Here is a 13,272-nt window from a genome sequence, read left to right on the forward strand (position 1 = left end):
ACGGGGCCCCATCCTCCACATCCTGGAGGAGGAGGGAGTTTGCTCAAGGGAAAGAAGCCTACCTCAAAGGTGCCCTTCATGTGCCCACCTGCGAAACATCCTGACCCCATCTCCTCTGCCTGCCTTTCAGAATCCTCCAGAATGGGGCTCTACATGCCTTGGCCACCACAACCCCATGCTCCTCATCACCTCCCCTCACCCCAGTCAGATCCATCCCCTTCACCATCCTCCTCCTTCCCTGACACTCCTCCTTCCCTTTTTTTCTCTCTCCCCTCCAGTGCCCTGTCTTCTTGCACTAGGAGTATCCCCACTTCTCCAGGCCTTCCCCACAGCCCCTCCAAATTCTACCACCGAGGCTGCTCCTGGCCTGGCAGTGGAATGCCACCTGCCTGCTATTTGGCATCTGTGGAATCAAATTCCAAGTTTTCCAAGACTCACCTGGTGTTGCGGGGATAGAGGCAGGCCCAGCCCCCAACCACCACTAATCTAACTAACCCAGGGAGGTCCCCAGGTCCAGGGGCCCTGGGACCCACTCTGGAGCAGGCTATGGGTAGCCTCCTTAGCTTAGGGAGAGGAAGGCTCCATTGTGGGGCAGGGGTGCTGACCAGGGTGCTGATCAGGGTGCTGCCAGAGCCGAGGCAGACAGTGGTGAGAGTAGAAACACGGCGCAGGCCGCAGGCCGCAGCCTAGCTAGACTCCAGGGGAGCCCCCTGACCGAGGCCATCAGCGGCTTTGGGTGTTTGGAGCCCGCTGTGCAGTCCTCCATCCTCCCAGCTCCGACCGTGCTGACATCATGGTCAAAGGCCGTCCTTCCTTGGCAAGTGACTGAACATACGTTTCTCAGAGACAGCAATGAGAAGGCCACCTAACTGAAAGTCTTCTGAGAGAAAACAGCTTCTCCACACATGTCCTGGGCCTCTTTGTCTGATAATGGCCTGGGAACATTTGCTGCCTTAACAAAAGTGTTTGCTTTGCATTTCATTTAACCTGAACTGCCCATCCCATTGCCACCTGATATCTCTGAACCGCTGTCATGTTCTCCCATTCCTGCTTAGAATTCACTTAGCCCTTGGTCCCTCCAGGAGAGAGGCTGCTATTACTGTTTGGTTTATTTGCAAAATGAGAGTCACATGCATAGATGACAAAATGCAACATAAGCAAGAATGATGTTGACTCTTTATCCAATCTGGTAAGAACACTGTTGTCAGGCAGAAGGGCATTTTTATTTGTTTAACCCCACCATGTGACAGATAACGCTTTCTGTAGCTCGCAGTGTCTAAATTAATTTGTAAAAATAAACTCCAAAATGTATGATAGCTCCAACACAATAGAAGTTTATTTCCTACTTATACTAGACTCGAATAGCATCCCTACAAGTGGGGTAGTTCCTCTCCAAGCAGGGCCTGGGAGTCTAGCATCCTTCCATCTTGTGGCTTTCATCTTCAACATGTGGCTTCCAAGCAATTTATGCTGGTCTGCATCAAGTCTGAAAGGGAAAAGACACGGAGGTTTGTCCGTGGGAGGTTTCTTATGGGCCAGGCCTGGAAGCACTACTCACATTGGATCTGTAAGAACTACTTATAGTGGTATTTATAGATGAATTTTTTTTAAGTAAGCTCTAGCCCAACATGGGACTTGAACTCATGACTCTGAGGTCTAGAGTCACATGCTCTACCGATTGAGTCAGCCAGGTGCCCCTCTGGATGAACTATTAGATACAACTGCTTGCCCCTATCTGGGCAGCTCCCAGCAACAAATCCTCTGTGCTTAGGAAGAATCTTTGATGGACAGCTGATCATCTCTGCCACACCATCTAAGCAGTATTATCCCCATTTCACACACAAGGAAACTGAGTATGATATCCAAGATCACAAAGCTAGTAATTGCAGAGCTAGAATTTAAATCCAGGTGTGTCTTACGCCAAAGCCTCTGCTAATTCCACTCCACCAATTAAACCACACAGGAAAAGAAAATCGAATCAGCACATAAACTTCCAAGAAAATAAGACTCAAGTTGGAGAACTGGTCTTAGAACACTTAGTTCTAAGTGCTCTTAAAGTCTGCTATGCTGACCCTGAACCATACTGGACCCAGATTTCAGGAAGCAGAAGCTAGATTTATCTCCTTTAAGAGCAATGACAGATTACTACCCAATTTGCAAATGATGACACTGAGGCTCAGAAAAGTTAAATTGTTTACTTAAAGTCACACAGCTACATGGGCTGCTGGCAGGACTACAACCTAGTCTTCTCACTCCAAGTCAAGGGCATAATCCTCAGCTTTCCACCCTTCCCACCTCATTGGAGGTTTCCACACCCAAGATGGAAATGAAATCGGAGATCAAGATACTCTCCATGCTGGAAAACTTCTTAGAGCAACTATTACCTATTATCTGAATCTAGAAATATGGGTCCCTATTCCTAAATTTGAAAAAGTTGAAGACCCTGCCAATATGGAGGTTGAAAGAGTCTCCATCAATTCACAGGGGAAAAGGACAAAACTCCTCAAAGACAAAGACTGTGTACTATTTTTTTTGGTACCCTTGAGGCCTCGTATACTACCTGGAAATCTGAGGGCTGTGCAATAAACACCTATTAGATGCAAGTATGAATGAGTAAATGAATGCATTCCCCACTTTCCCAGCAAGAACTAGACACCAAGATGCGTTTCGGGCAAAAAGGAGAAAAAGGAAAAATAAGTCTCTTCTATTTATCTCTCAGTTCTTGGACCATAACTTATTGTATTATCTTTTTTTGTGTTTTCTCTAGTGATTAGAATGCATATTCTTAACTTTTCACAATCTGTTTAGAATTAACCTTGTATCTTTTTATGCAAAATGTAAAAATTTTACCACTGGATAGGTCAGCGTACCATCTCTCCCCATCTTTTATACCATGGTTAATGGCTCTATTTATTACATCTGCATGTGTTGTAAAGTCCACAAGACAATGTTAGAACATGCGCTTTAAATGTCATGTGTATTTTAGATAAATTAAGAAATGAAAAGTAGTATCTTTGCTTACTCTAGATATTTACCATTTTTTATGTTCTTCACTCGTTCTTGAAGATCTGCTTTTCCATTTGGTATCATTTCTTTTCAATCTAAAGAACTTCCTACAGCATTTATTACAGTGCAGGTCAGCTGGCAACGAACTCACTTGGCTCTTTTGGCTATAAATGTCTTTATTTTGCATTCGTTCTTGAAAGACATTTTCCCTGGATATACATTTGGGGTGGACAGGGTTTTTTTTTTAATCACTTCAAAGATGGCCTTCCATTGTTTTCTTGCCTCCTTAATTCATTGTCTTTCTGTATGTAAAGCGTCCTCTTGAGGCTCCTGGGTGGCTCATTTGGCTAAGCAACTGACTCTAACTTAATTTTGGCTTAGGTCATGATCTCAGGGTCATGAGATTGAGCCCCAAGTCGAGCCCCACATCAGGCTCTGCACTTAGCTGAGTCTGCTTCTCCCTCTCTCCCACTGCTTCTCCCTGAGTGCATCTCTCTCTTATTATAAATAAATAAATAAATAAATAAATAAATAAATAAATAAATAAATCATCCTTTTGCTCTGACTGCCCTCAAGATTTTCTCTTTCTCCTCTGGTTTTTCATAATTTGCCTATGATGTGCCAAGGCATTCTTTTCCCCACATTTGTCCTTTTGTGGTTTGCTGAGATTTGTGGGTTTTTTTCTTTTTTATTAAGCAGGTTCACAACTCTGAGATCAAGATCTGAACCAAAATCAAGAGTTGGTTGCTTAACCGAAGGAGCCACCCCACCCAGATGCCCTTGCTGATATTCTTGAATGTGTAAATTTGTCTTTCATCCCATTTGGGAAACATTTTTTCATTATTTCTTTGCATTATTTATTTCTATTCATTTTGCTTATGTTTTCCCTTTCCATTCTTTATTAAGAGTAGATAATTTATACTGATCTATCTTCAAGTTTACAGACTTTTTCTTGATCACATCTGTTCTGCTTTTAAGTCCATTCAGTAAACTTTTGCTTCAAAATTTTATTTTCAACTTCTGTGGTCCTTTTTAACAGTTTCTATTTCTTCATTAAGGTTATATATTTTTTTCATTATTTCAGGCATATTTTCTCATATGTTAATGAGTAAAGTAATAAGAACTAATTTAAAATCCTTTTCCTGGGGATCCCTGGGTGGCTCAGCGGTTTAGTGCCTGACCTGGACCCAGGGCATGATCCTGGGGTCCTGGGATCGAGTGCTACATCGGGCTCCCTGCATGGAGCCTGCTTCCCCCTCTGCCTGTATCTCTGCCTCTCTCTCTCTCTCTCTCTCTCAGTCTGTCTCTCGTTAATAAATAAATAAAATATTTTAAATAAATAAATAAATAAATGAAATCCTTTTCCTACTAATTCCAACATTTGGGTCACATAGGGATCAATCTTCACTGATTGTGCTTTCTCTTGAAAACGAATCACATTTTTCTAGCTCTTTCTGGACTGGATAGCTGTGGATTATATTCTGGACATGATGAATGTTGTGTTGTGGGTACTCTGAATTCTGTTACATTCTGCTGAAGAGTGTGAAGTTGCTACTGCTGCAGTTGTTGTTGTTATAACAACAATTAAAGCGATTAGATTGGTTGAGCTGAAATTGTCAGTTCTGTTTCTTGGATGGCAGCTCAAATCTCAGTCCAAATCTTTTATTTTTAGCTGAGCTGCTTGGATTCTACCCCATGCATGCTGGAACCTGAGATTTGGGTACAGCTTATATTTAGCAGCCACTGTTGCCCAAAACTCTGTCATCTGGTTCTTTAGGCCAGGAAAGTTGCAGGTTTCCTGAAGGAGTTTTAGCTGCCCCACGTGGGATGGATTACAGCTAAAGGCCATAATAAGTGGGAAACTTATCCCACACTGTCCCCTTCCTCCAGGTGTCAACTGTGCCTTCAGGTAGCTACCTCTTGAATTTTGTCTAGAGCTTACAGTTATTATCTGTTTGGAGGGGGTTCATCTGATAGGTGCTTACTTGATTATGCTGGAAGTAAAACCCTCTCAGTGTATTTTGAGAGGGGAAAAGACCAGCTGTTCTAATAAGATTACCCCTCATAGTTCCTTGTCCTGCCACAGTTCATAAAACTTTCCAAACTTTCAAAGGTGAAAGAGGAGTGCTTGCGGTGGAGATGTGGGAGGAACAGAATTTCGAGCAGAACTAAAAATTCAGACATGACTAGATCTTTTACATGCATTATTACACATGTCTTTAACATGTCAAGAAGCATTTAATGGGCATCCACCATATGCCAAACAGGAAAATTTCAACCAGGGCTCCTAATGAATGGATAGGGCATATCAAAGCTCTTCCAACCCTGATTAATATGAATATAAAGATTGTCCTCTACTACATGTGATATAATTAACAATAATAATCACTATTCTGAGTGTCAAATGTGTGTCATGCACAGGCTCTAACCATCACAAGAATCCTGCATTTTTATCATCTCTATTTTATATGAGCAGTGCTGTGAAGTGGAAAACAATCAAGTGTCAGATAAGCCTAGGTTTCGATCATAACTTTGACTCTAACTAATGGCCACAGCCTAAGGCCAATTGCTTAACATCAGCAAGCCCCAGTTAACTTACCTATAAACTGAGCATTCAGAGTTGTTGTAATGGTAAAAAATAGCAGAGATAGAACACCTTATACAGAACCTGGTTTATCTAGCTACCATTCTTTTCACAGACAAGAATACTTAAGATTAGGAAGTTTAAATAACTTGTTCACAAATAAGAAGTTATCTTGCCATCTAACAAGTGTCGTAACTGGGCTTCAACCTCATGTCTGTGCACTTCCTTTATAGCTGGCTGCATTATCTCCATGATAACCACCAATTATTGAGGACCTATTATGTCTAAGAACTATACTAGGTGTATAGCACTGAAACTAACCAAAAGATTTAAAAAAAAAAAAGACCCTCTGATCAGTCATTTTTCCACTTATGTAATCATCAGAATTATAGGTCTTTAAGATATCTTTTACTAACCCAGGGTTAGGGTCTTCCCTTCCTTAAGGGAAGCACCTTCACTTGATAGGGTTGCTGTCTACCCCAAAATGCAAGAGAAAGACACAGTGGCTATTTTCCTAGAGGGCAGAGGTCTTATAAATGGCCACCTGGTACTTCCTTTATTCAAGAATATATTTAAATGACCCAGAGGAGTATGGAGAGAATGAAGTTTGGACAGAATATTTAAGGTTCCCTCAAGCCAATGACACAGTCAACAGCCCTCTGCTCCTTTCTTTGCATGGGAGAGTCAACCTGGGTATTATTTACTCATTTAGATCACTCATTTCAATCAAATTCTGAACTACAATAAAATTTCCTTTGTCAAGCCATCATTAGCAGGTTCAAGATTCTGGACGAGTATATACAGACCTTCCATACCCACATAGTTATTTAAAGTTATCACTAAATTCAGTTTAAAGCAATTATCTAGTGGATTGGCCTGATTCCACCTCTCTCTTATATAGCATAATGTGTTGTATCCTTTCTGTTCGTTATCCAACATTGTTGACTTACAGGTTGGTGTTAAATCTTAGTCACATTGCCAGACCTACTGGTATATCTATTCACACATTTATATGTTCAATAAATAACTCTCAAATGCCTGCCTATGTCAGACACAGAAACTAGAGATAATGCACAGTTGTGTTTCACGGTCTCTGTCACAATCTGATACAGTGAACAGCACACTGGGTCTGAAGTCAGAGGTCTGTCATCTTTATTCACTAAATGAAAGACCTCAGTTAAGTCCTTTAACTTCATGGAATTTCAGTTTGCACAACTATAAAGTGAGAATAATTTGCCTGCAATCTTTAACTAACAGGGTCTTGCAAGTTTCAAATAAAATGATATAAACAAAAACATTAAAATTGTAAAATAGTATATAAATAGAAGCTATCATTCTAATTAAATATTACATATCATTTATATTTATTGTCTATTTCCTTCACTATACACTCCTAATAGTTTTCATGAGCAGAGCTATTACTGTTATTATAATAGGTAAATGCTGCATCATTAGACAAAGATAGGCTCTACATAGAGCAGTAGAGGGTGAGGGAATTTTTCTAAGATAGTATATTTTTGACAAATGTTTTCATTTGTTTTCTTTATCAAATAAAGAAAGCAGCCCAGCCTTCTTGGAGCTTATAAGATAGTCACAAGTACAGATACTGGCCATTTAATTATTGGTTTTATTGGTGTTAGTAGAAAAGAATTAAGAGGTGCCATAGAAGCACAAAATAAGAATAAGTCCCTAGCAGAAGGGAGGAGAGCCCCAGTGAGAAAATAATCCCAAAGCTGAGCTCTGGAGGATAAGTAGTAGTTAACCACGCAGGGAGGGAAGTAGAAGAAGTGCTCCAACAAAGAGAGTAGAATGTTTGAAAGACCAGAATCAAGGGTAGCAATAGTTGATTTTAAAAGGTGTCAAAACTGTGGTGTCTGGGTGGTTCAGTTGGTTAGGTGCCCAACTCTTAGTTTCTCCTTGGATCATGATCTTGGGGTTGCAGGATTGGGTGCCACAATCAGTGGGTGACGGCTCGGGATTCTCTCCCTCTCCCCTCCCCCCACTCACACACTTTCTCTCTCTCTAAGATAAATAAATCTTTAAAAAAAAAAAAAGGTGTCGAAATAAACCTGATATGTCAGGCCTGGAGAGAACCAAGATCAGAGAGGCATGAGATCAGCCTGGTGACTCACGCAGAGGTCACATCATGCAGAGTCTTCTAGAGCACATTGCAAAGTTGGGTTCATGAAAAGCCATTGGAGGATTTTAAGCAGGAATAATATTATCTTATTTTCCTTTTTATAATGTAACTTTGACAATGGAATGGGAAATAGATCTCAAGGGGCAGGAGTAAGTGTAAGAAGGCCAGTTAAGAGCCTATTGCGATGATCCAGGGAAGAGATAATAATGGTGCCTTGTACTAAGTTGGTGGCAGTGAGATAAAGAAGTGTCTAGATCTAAAATTACATAAGAAATATAAATGGCTAGACTAGAGTTCTAGAAATACTGACATGAAGCAGTGAGAGAAAGAGAGAACTCAAGATATTTCAAGTTTCTAGTTTGAGTAACTGGGTATGACAATGATACTCGCACAGAGAGGTAACTGTAGAAGGACCAGGGTGGGAGGGAAATATAGTAAAGGGGTTTGGGAAATATTATGTTCAAGGTGCCTGGGGCAGAAAATACTAATTGTCCTCCCAGCCTTCATTCTGGGGATCTACGGGGTGAAGAGAAGGTACAAAGAACTTGATCTGTCTGGTCAGTTAGATAAAATTTGTCCTTGGACCTCAGGTCATTTGCTTAATTTCTGATTATTCTATGGGGGTTGATAAAGTCCAGGATCTTCTACTTTTAATTTTTTTTTAATTTTTTTATTTATTTCTGATAGTCACAGAGAGAGAGAGAGAGAGAGAGGCAGAGACATAGGCAGAGGGAGAAGCAGTCTCCATGCACCAGGAGCCCGACGTGGGATTCGATCCTGGGTCTCCAGGATCGCGCCCTGGGCCAAAGGCAGGCGCCAAACCGCTGCGCCACCCAAGGGTCCCATCTTCTACTTTTAATTCTCACAACAGTGTCCAGGATCTTAACTGATACAAGGCTGCCCAGGTGGTACCACATTCCCTAGCTTAGCTTGCAATGAAGTATGGCCCTGTGGATTGGGCATATAAGCATCACATATGATGCTCGGTTTCTGGAAAGAGAGTTCATTGTCCTCAGCTTCCTCTTCCCGCTTCACGCATGCTGGAACACAATGCCATTGAGACATTTTTCACCCTGTAGAAGAGTGGACAGTGCTCTAGATGGTGGAGTAACAAGATAGAAAAGAAAGTCAAAAAGTCCTAGACAACAGCATGAAGCAGAGCCACTTGCCCTCCCTGGAATGCCCAGAAACTCTGGACTATGGTGTGAAACAGAAATAAACTGCAGTCTGATTTGAGCCACTGTAATTTTATACTCTGTTTTAGCAGTGTAGCCAAGTGGAACTGCCTGGTGAAAAGGTAGAGAGAGGGTCTCAGGAGAGGTAGAGAGTCTTCAGAACATAAAAGGCTATTGAAGCCATGGCAAAGACATAAATAGTCTTGGCAAGAGACGAAAGAGGGTGAGAAAGCAGAGAGTTGGTCAAAACCCTCAGGACGCCAACAAAAGAGTCAGGTGCTAAAACCCCAGCTGATGAAGCAACCTGACAATGCCCAGAAAAGTGAGCAGACTCCAGGAGAATGCAGTGCTCCAGAAGCAGGTGGGCGGTGCTGGCAGGGAGCACGCAACATTAGCATCTATTTAGTGGCTTGGAGTTAGTGGCTTGGAGCTCACTGGTGACCTCGGGGAGACACTCCAAGGGCATGGAAGGAAGCAGAAGCCATGCCCAAGTAAACTGAGAGGCAACAGCAGTGATAAGTACAGCATGGAGGTTCAGAGAGTATGGCTGGAAAGAGCAGGGAAGAGGTAGCTAATCTAGAGATTACGGCAGGGTTGGCATTTTTTAAGATGGAGGAGATTTGGATATGCGTAGGTGGTAAAGATAGAGGGAAGCATGAATATAAGTCGTAGTTTGAGATCACAAGGAGGCGAGAAAAAATGGGATGATTTATTTTTATTTTTTTTTTTAATTTATTTATGATAGTCACACAGGGAGAGAGAGAGAGGCAGAGACATAGGCAGAGGGAGAAGCAGGCTCCATGCACCCGGAGCCTGACGTGGGATTCGATCCCGGGTCTCCAGGATCGCGCCCTGGGCCAAAGGCAGGCGCCAAACCGCTGCGCCACCCAGGGTTCCCAAAATGGGATGATTTAGAGCCAAGTAGTGAAACTGGCCACAAAGAGAAGAAAAAGATACGGCTTCTATTTTACCAAAAGGGAAGCATTTTGCAACCACACATCTGCTCCACCAACCTGAGTCCAGGTTCGCAACCCCTTTCTGTCATCACATTAGACAAGCAATTACCAAATCAGTCAAGTGGGACTAATAAAGATTTTTGAATAAACATTTATAATAATGGTCTAGCTTTTGCAGAGTTTTGAAGCCAGCCTAATTAGTGGATGCTGGATGCCGAAATTGTCCACATTTCATTATGTGCTCTGATATGTGTATACAAAATACAGGCAAACCCCAATTAAAAAGTTAGAATAAGGGCTTCTTGAAGGCAGGACTTAGATACAATTTTTGTTTGAGTCCCCAGCATTTAATGGGTGCTCGATAAATTAAAACTAGGTTTCACAAAACAATTATATTTCTTTACCAAAGAATTGACCACCAGTTAACTTCATGTTAGCCAGTAATCCTGATGTATTTAAACTTCAAATAAAAATTTACTTTTGAATTCTGGCTATAAATACCCTTTTTTTTAAAGACTTTATTTATTGAGAGAGAGTGAGTGAGCAAGAGAGAGAGCACAAGCAGGGGGAAGAAGCAGAAGGAAAGGGAGATACAGGCTCCCCACTGAGAGCCTGATGTGGGACTTGATCCCAGGACCCTGGGATCATGACCTGAGCTGAAGGTAGATGCTTAACCAACCAAGCCACCCAGGTGCCCTTATAAATACCTTTAGCATTTTGAATTATTACTGTCGAATCTAGCCACTCTAGTACTTTAGGGACATAGCTATTAAGTAAAATCAAGAACCCCAAACCTTTTAAATCAGTAAGAAGAGGTGATAGCACTGGAGAAGACATCAGTGGTGGAAAAGATTATGAAATTTCAAAAGCTGGGAGGTGGGGAGTGGGGAGACGAGAATACAGAGGACCCTCACCTGACTAGCCAGGTGGATAAACTTTGTGCCTCGGGTCATTTTAATAGATTTATTTAATTTCTTATTCTATCGTAGGTTGACAATGTCCAGGGCCTACCTATCTATCTTGCCCTCGAGGTGAGTTTCTCCTTGAGGCCAAAAAGTGATTATAGGAAGGAAATACATAGCTATACATGCTCTGGCTCCAGTTTTTACTAAAGCTCTAAAACTCACCCTACCATGTCCTTGGTTTCTGAATTATTAGTCTATTCACCCTCTTTGCCCCCTGTCACAAGATGTAACTAAGACACATTGACAGTTCCCAGAAAGCTGTGTTTCTCTCTTCCGGGTCACTGCAAGTAACCCTCAAGAACACAGCTCAGATGATTTGGTTGATGAGAACCCCCGCCTTTGGTCTTTATCTGCCTGAAGTGACTGGGGCATGGAAACGCCGCTCCAGAGAGAAGCGAGCCAGTGCCATCCCTTCATTTGTAGGTGAGAAGCCTGCCTAAGGCGGGAAGCAATTTGCCCGAGGTCGTGTGGCCACGGTGAGCAGCAGGTGCAGGCTCCGACTGGGATCTGATCTCCTGGCTCCTGGCCCATGGTTTCCCTGAGAGACCCCCAAATGAAGACATTCTCCCTTTTGCAAACATTTACTCCTGGCCATTGCTATCTTTTTTTATACAGGGCAGGAAGGAGAAGAACATAGGCATTTCTGGCCATATGCTCTATTTTTTCTAAGCTAAGAAATCACTGCAGGCCAGATCTGTCCCTGAGTGACATATGCTTTCCATTCTCCAGCCTATTGTTTTATGCAAAAGCCTCCATGAGATCATGGAGACTTGAAAACCCACCTGAATGTGCCACCTTACTTCTGAGTATCTTCATACCACCTTCACTCCCCCATCCTAAAAATATTCCCAATATCTGATCTGCCTGGGCTCCCTATTCCATTTCATAAATTTGTCCTCTCAAAGAAAGGCATCCAGGCCTTCAAGGGCCACCTAGTCCATAGCCATGACTTGGAGATGGCCAGGGAGCAAAGATAATCCTCAGAAGAAAGAGTCACACCTCTGGGGTCCTTTTATGTCTTCCAGGCATTTGCACGCATATATTTATACACCCATAAACATGCATACACACACAAACACACACACACACACACACACACATGTGGCTGCCACACAAGCCAAAATGCAAAAAGAAAGGCCTGCGCAGAAGAGGAGAAAATGTCCCCTTTATATCTGCAGGCTGCCTCCAGCAAAAGCATTCCTAAATACGATAGGTTAAATATATTGCTGCCATTACACTCTACAAGAAACACATTCCATAAAAACGAAGGTGCTGTAAATTATACAAATATGATGCTAACAAGCCAGGAAATGCACCGCTAATGAGGTCAGCTACAGAACTCCCGCAGCGCTGCAAATCAGGTGCCAATCCTGCATGTGAGGTACAAGAACGGCATTGGGTCAGCATTTTCCAAGTGCGTCTGTAACCTGCTGTTTGGTGTATGGTTACACAGGTAGATAAAAAGCCTCCGCTTCTCCCCCCATGGCACCCCCCCCAACTTTGTTTATGTGTCAAATATCCAAGCCACCAGACGAGCATGCTCTGCATTAATGTACCTGACTATTATGCCTATTGTTCTCCTGCTCAGAGTAGAGAATTAGTCACTCAGATGTGTAAATATTGGTTACAGTTTTGAAGCATGCAAGCTTTGTGTTTCTATCAGCCCCATTCCTGGAGGAATTATGCATGCTGTTGGCACCGGGTTTTGTACACACTGTATTTGCTAAAGCTCTAAAAATCAAATAAACATGTTCTCGGCTCCTGAATTATTAGACCATTCACCATCTTTCCCCGTTAGGGGGGAAACAATAAACACGCCGAAATGTGGCATTTAGGAACTGCAACAAGATTTCTGCTTGGCATTTACAAGTTGGAGAACAATCAAAACACCCTTCCTATGCCTTTGTCACAAGGCCTTCAGCAAAGAGAGCCAAGAAGTCTCTGCAATAGCTCCTGACCTCTAGATAAATGTGACCTTCACCTCGGGTCTGCATGCAGCCTCCACCCACGGACATGTATCGGGCGCAGGGATTGGTACTGCTCCCAGAGATAAGGGCGGAGAGGGACTTCGAGACTGTGGGCATTGGGGAAATCCATCTCACCCAAATTCTGAGGCCAGAGCTGCACCTGCTAAGAGCAGCCTGGCCTTCCCCTCTGAGAGTTCCATCCAGCCTCTACTTCCTGCCCATGGCTGGGATTACTGAGCTGAAGAAGTTAGATGTACCCAGTACACGAAAGAGCCTCTCAGACCGGCAGCGATTTGGAAGCAGAGAGGGCAGCCAATTTGATAGGCCAATCCCATGGTATTTCTTGGCACATTCTTTTTGCCCTACCAGGATCCAGCGTAATTAAGCTTTAAAGCCATTGAGGGTGAGCGAATAGAAAAGTGAGAAGTTTCATGTGAGATGCACAAAAAGAATGTAGAGCGAACGTTTAGCAGATAAAT

General features: G+C 42.6%; 1 long non-coding RNA gene across 1 annotated transcript in view; it reads right to left on the reverse strand.

Annotated features, from left to right (window-relative positions):
* Window positions 1–1,334: 1,334 nt before the first annotated feature.
* Window positions 1,335–13,272, reverse strand: part of LOC129515641 (uncharacterized) — a 131,515-nt gene continuing 119,577 nt past the window's right edge. The window contains exon 3 of the long non-coding RNA XR_008665616.1: window positions 1,335–1,486. This is a non-coding gene — a long non-coding RNA (uncharacterized LOC129515641). The remainder of the gene's footprint in view (window positions 1,487–13,272) is intronic.

This window comes from Nyctereutes procyonoides, unplaced genomic scaffold, assembly GCF_905146905.1.
Source record: "Nyctereutes procyonoides isolate TBG_1078 unplaced genomic scaffold, NYPRO_anot_genome, whole genome shotgun sequence".
Classification (NCBI taxonomy): domain Eukaryota; kingdom Metazoa; phylum Chordata; class Mammalia; order Carnivora; family Canidae; genus Nyctereutes; species Nyctereutes procyonoides.